The following is a 6,041-nucleotide window of genomic DNA, read 5'->3' on the forward strand; positions in this document are numbered from 1 at the left end:
GAATCCCAGCCACTCTGGGAGTCCTCCTCTGCTGCTCCAAAGGGATCACAAAAGGGGCTGCGGCCGGTTTGGATGGGCTCGTATTTGACATGTTGCTGTGTTAATGCCGAGAAGCTCTCCTGGGGAGTCCCCGTGGCGCTCACTCAGGAGCCGTGTTGCTGACGGGGACACTGGGGTGTCAGGATCTGCCGTGGAAAACGTAATCTCCGAGTTGCATACTGAATTCAAAATCAGAATGAAAAGTCCCCCTGTAATTGTCTGATGGGAAATGCATTGTGTCAATATCACCTCGGCGATTCTCCTTCCTATTTGTATTACAAATGACAGGCTGACAATAGCCGCGGCCCGCGCGGGCAATGTGGGTCTGGGGGCTGCAGGCGCGTGGGGGGCAGAGGCAAGCGCAGGAGGGCTTCTCAGGTGACCCGAGCCTTGTCTCCCTTGGCACAGAACAGCCAGTGACGGCAGCTCTGCAAAAGGGTCACGGCACTGAATTATCACTGAATTATCACAGCATTATCTTCGCGCCTGCTTTCTTTGTGTTGGGTAAACAATGTTCCAGTGTGAGGACAGTCTGTGACCTTGAGCGTGTCAGCAAGATCTCTGCTCGCTGCTGCCTACGTGAGTCTGCACGGTGCTTTGGAGGACGGGTGGGGGTGGGGTGGGTGGAGGGGCAAGGACTGGTGCCCCAACACCCCGCGATAGCATCTCAACATTGTTGAGAACGCGCCCCAGGCCCGGAAAACCCCCAGTGATGTTTGCTCACGCGGACCCGAAACTCTGCCCAGTATTCCAAACAGCGTTCGCTGGACCCCCCCCTTGAACTATGACCTCCGACTGGGCACCAAGTTCAGAATGAGGATGCCTTTGCTGCTTCAGAGCCATGCTCGGGCAGGAGAGGGGCCCCACTCACGAACCCCTACCCTGAGAGTCGGGGCCTCGCCCCCGGTACCCGCATCCTGTGTGCAGCACAATTGGTTTGCATGCCAGTGGCACTTGGCAGAACCTTCTGGAACTTGGTTCTAAAACCCGGTGCTTCTGTCTTGGGTGCCTCTTGCCTCCTGCCTCTTTCTCTCTCTTGGAGCCCAGCAGCCACGTGAAGAGGCACCACATGGAGAAGCGAGACCCTGGAGGACAAGAGGTCACCCGGAGCAAAACTGAAGCCCCAACCAGGGCTTCCGACCATGGAGCCTGGCAGGGACCGCAGGAGGGAGCCCCGAACCAGAACTGCCCAGGTAAGTTCCTCCAGGCTTCCTCAGATTTGGGAAAAGCATGAGCTAATGAATGCTTGTTCTGAGCGAAGTTTTGGGGAGAGTTTTGCACAGCAACAGGCTAACTGATATCAGTCAGCATGTACGTGCTGGGAGCTGAAGTCAAGAGATGGAATGTTCTGGAGGTGGAAGGGGAGATTCGTGGGGGAGGGGGCTCTGAGACAGCTGGAGCTGGGCAGGAGAAGGTGAAACGCAGCTTGTATGAACGGGAAGGAACTGGTGCCATGACGGGAAATGGAAGCTTCCAGAGCAGGCGTGGCAGGGGGAGGAGCCCGCACATCTAGAGATTTTGGATCAGAGCTGGTTGCAGGCATGTTGGGACTGGGTTAGCTGGTCCCTTTTCTCCGTCTTGACCTGAGTGGCCGTCTGCCGTCCCAGGGAGGGGTGGAGGCGTGGGCGAGGCCTGGAGCTGGCCCCCTCCTGTCACCAACTCCGACTCTGTCCCGGTGGGCCCACTCCTCACCCCTGCGACAGAAAGGACTCTGAAACGTCAGACAGGCTTCTCACTGGCCTGTCTCATATGCAGCCTCGGCTTTCCACCTCCCCCCAACCACCCCACTGTCCACCCTGCAGACACGCCCATGGTGTGCTTTCCTGTCCCAGCTTCCTGTGTGGGGCTCACAGCTGGCCCTCTCTAGAACGTTCTCTACCTCACTGGCACCTCCTCTCCTTCCCCGGCTGGCTCTTCCTCCTTCCTTCCCAGGCTCGCCTCTGTATTTGCATTCAGTTAATTCAGACACCATCAGGTGAAGGGGACCAAGGTGGGATGCTTATTTTGTGGGAACATTTCAGAGGGAGTTCGCCTAAAGGCCGAGGAGGTGGACTACGGCAATTTCATTTGGCTCCCGACCAGGAGGTGACAGGAGGCCAGCTCCTGTCTTTACAGCCCGGTGTGACCAGACACAGGGACTCAGTTCTGCACGAGTCCCTGAGCCTACCACGCAGCAGGTGCCCGTTCAGGGAGGTCTCCCCCAGCACCCGCCGAGGTAGTCACCGTCCGGCCTGACGTCAGCTGCTCCCCAGAATCGCACGCGGTTCCCACGTGCCCCTCGTGGCTCCTGCCTTCCTCCTCTCTGGTTCAAGATCGTTTCCCCCTTGCTCAGACTAGCGCCTCAAACCACGGACTGAACGTATCAGTATGAGTCAGGTTTTCCCGTGATCAGAGGCCGTCCTGCTCGGGAAGCTGAACTTGCAGACTTGACCACCTATTTGGCTGCTAGGGTCCCTGCTGCATTCCCCGGGGATCTCGCAGCTTCTGGAGGCAGCCCTTTCCTACCCCCGATCCCCTTTCCAGGCCAGCCCACCTGCTCCCTGCCTCCCTGCCTCCCTCCACTCCTCCCCTGCCCCGACTCTGTGTCAATGACAGCTTTGCTCTCTCTCTTTTGCTTTCTCTCTTGTCCTCTCTCCCTCTGCCTTTTTTGTCTGTCCGTCTGTCTCTTTTCCTTCCTCTGTCTCTCTGTTTCTCTCTCTCCCTCCCTCCTCCTCCTCCTCCTCCTCCTCCGTCTCAGTTAACGAGAGTGATGGGTCTGGCAGACGGAGGCTGACGCTCCCCACGTCGGCCCTCGGGCGCAGAGCAGGGGGGCCGCCCCGTCTCTCCCGGGCCCACCAGGCAGCACACTCCTCCACCCTGTGGACAAGTGCTAAACACGTCTGGTTGTTTCGGAGTCTGTACAGCATTCTATTATGACACACTGGGAACCTGGTTACTTATAAAGCAATTTGCTCCTACAGGCTGGTTTGAGATTAAAATGGTAATTATCTTGCAAATGACTGTAACTGTCTTTCATAAATGTGGCAATGTTTGAGATGTGACTGACTGCGGCCGGCAGCATAATGGGCTTAATAAACGATATCTTCAGTGTATTGTCAGGGAACAGAGCCTATTAGTTTGGGACGGGACAATACTGCAATTTCGAGTGAGAGAGACGCCGTTGTCTCTCCAGCCCCACTGCTTCCAATCACATGTGCCCATCATTTTTTTCTTAATAGGACATTTTTCCTTAGGATAATTTGCAAATTGTTAATCTGTTTTTATTCTCTTCCATTCCCCCCCGCCCCCCGAAAAGTTTTGCTTTTCCTGCTATCTCTGTGAGGAGCCCAGCAGCCCAGCAGGAATGCGGGGAAACAGCCCCGCTGGTCGGGAAGGGGAGGGGGTGTGCGGGGGCTGGGATGGCCACCCGTTCCAGTGTGCTCCAGTGTGGGCGGGGCCACACCACCAAGCAGTTCTCAGACACCAGCTGGGGCTCCTACAGCTCAACTCAACCCGGGCACCGTGTCCCTGGAGACAGTGGCAGACCCCACACAGGGACCCGTCGCTGGGCCAGGCTGTCGCTCGCCTGAGCTTCTGACCCACTGGCCATAAATCAGAAGCCCCACGCCGTCCTCCTTTGCTAGAACAACTCGAAGGACTCAGAAAACCAGTTCACTTGCTAGATTGCTGGTTTATGACAGAGGCTATTACAGGATAGGAACGAACAGACCGACGAAGGGACATTGGGGGCAAAGTCCTGACCAAAGAGGATTGTGTCCGTGTGGACTGTGGGTCCCTGCTTGGTGGCGCATGGGAGTGTTCTGTCTCCCCAGCCCGGAGGCTCTCGGAACCCCCTCCTTTCGGGTTTGTATGGAGGCCTCATGACGTCTGCACCATCCATGGAGTTGGGAAGGTGGGCACAGCTGTGGGGGAGGCGGAAGAGACGTGCACAAGGGTGTGGTCTGAAACGTCCACTCAGACTCTCCATCCCGAGGCCGTGGAGGGGGCAGCGCAGAGCACCCAGCTTCCTTCAAAGCGCCCGGCCCTGTTCATTTTGCAAAGCGGAAGCCTACTCTGGTCCAGAAGCTGAGGGCCTCGCCCTTCGCGGGGGGACCCCGGGCAGCTCGGAGGCGTATTTGGGATTCTCCTGGGCCCAGTGTCGTGTGGCCACGACCGTTCCCGGGCGCGTGGATTCGTGCCTGGCGTGCTTCAAGTGCCGAATTCCAGAGGGCGTCTCCACCTTTGGTGGAAGCAGTTAGGTGTGTCGAAGCCTTTGTGTCTCTTGAATCCTTTGTGGCCCCAAATCAAACAGAAGCTTTTTTACATCCACGCTTGAAACATTCTTTTTTTTTCAACTTTTTTTTTTTTTTTTTCCATTTATTTTTGGGACAGAGAGAGACAGAGCATGAACGGGGGAGGGGCAGAGAGAGAGGGAGACACAGAATCGGAAACAGGCTCCAGGCTCCGAGCCATCAGCCCAGAGCCTGACGCGGGGCTCGAACTCACGGACCGTGAGATCGTGACCTGGCTGAAGTCGGACGCTTAACCGACTGCGCCACCCAGGCGCCCCCACGCTTGAAACATTCTTGTTCCCGTCTCCTTTCACCTGCAGGATTTCTCCCCCGTGTGATCATCACAAATCCCTTCTGAATGGCGCTTTGCCATCCAGCACTCGGGCATTCATTAAAAAGGCAGACACACACATACCCACTCACCTACGGCCGATTTGAAACGCCAGACGTGTGTCCGTGGGTATTTATATATACGTGCGCCGTATTCCCTGCCACGGACTCTGTCTCCCGCTTCCATTAATGAAATTATCCTTACAGAATTATCGTCACTAAACAGTTGCCTCCCCACCACCCTGTGACTCATTGCGATTTTGCCATTTTCCATCACAATGACTGTGCGCAATTACTCAAGCTTCGTAGTTCAATGCCCAGCTTCCTGCCTACGGAGGGTGCCGGAATAAAATACTTTTTTTTCTAGCCGGGAGAATGTTAATGGATGTCAGTAGGTTGACGCGCACGAGAGAGCCAGGGCCCCGGAGAGGCGGCCGTGTGGATCTCTATCTGTCCCTGCAGCACCAGCAGTAAAAGCCTTCTCAACTTTTCTGTTGCTTGAACAGCAATTAGTAAAGCATTCTTCTTGGGAGAAATGCATTAATTAGATGCTTTCTAGAGATTTCTCAGGTTTACCAACCCGATGTCTGTATACGCCCCTCAGAGGAAGCGTGGAGATGCCGAGGGAGAGCGTGTTTCTGGTGCGGCCCGGACGCCAGCTTCCTCTGGGTCTGCAGCCTGGCCTCAGGGCTTGCCCTGCTCCTGGGCTGCCTGCCGTCCTCCCTTGCGAGGGGCTGTGCGGCCCCCGGGCCCTGGAGCCGAACTGTGGCCAGAGTGACGGCTGCCCGTTACCCCATAATGCACCCAAGGTGCCTCTCTGAACACCCGGGACAGGCCACAGGGAGAAAGATGTGACCCCTCCTCTGAACATTACCCGTGGTGGCAGCTGGCCCTAGCTGGCCCTGTGGCACACGACCTTGGGCAGATGTCCTAACCTTTCTGTCAGCTCTCACGGCCACCTATGGAGGTTAACGGAGCTAACGCACGTACGGTACTTACAAAGACGATGCCCAGCGCCTGGTGAAAGGTCCCTAAGTGCCAGCTGCTGTGACTGTGACTTCCGTCACTACAACGTCAGCTGCCGTCCACTGCCACATCCCTGGGCTCACGGGGAGCCCTGCGTTAACCAGGCCGGGAGCTGAGATTCATTGATGAACTGAATATAGTTATTACTGTCATGGTTGGAGTCATCATGCTGTTGCCCGGGTCCAATGGTGGAGTTGGAGAAGGGGGGATTGCAGGGCAGATAGAGGTGGGGGGCGGGGCAAGGAGAGTGGACACTGCAGGCGGCCGGGGGGTCCGCACCCGGTGGCACTCAGGCCACCAGCAACGTCAGTGTTGCGGTCAGCCGTGTTAGCAGCGCTCTGTGTCCACTTGGCACAGTTTTAGCGCTGCTCGTGG

General features: G+C 56.7%; 1 long non-coding RNA gene across 1 annotated transcript; it reads left to right on the forward strand.

Moving 5' to 3' along the window:
- Positions 1 to 492: 492 nt before the first annotated feature.
- On the forward strand, positions 493 to 3,035 carry LOC109274356 (uncharacterized). Its single transcript, XR_002083557.2, has 2 exons — positions 493 to 1,232; positions 1,795 to 3,035. It is a non-coding gene; the product is annotated as an uncharacterized LOC109274356 (long non-coding RNA).
- The last annotated feature ends 3,006 nt before the right edge of the window (positions 3,036 to 6,041 follow it).

This window comes from Panthera pardus, unplaced genomic scaffold (assembly GCF_024362965.1).
Source record: "Panthera pardus isolate Hobbes unplaced genomic scaffold, ASM2436296v1 HiC_scaffold_11, whole genome shotgun sequence".
NCBI lineage: Eukaryota > Metazoa > Chordata > Mammalia > Carnivora > Felidae > Panthera > Panthera pardus.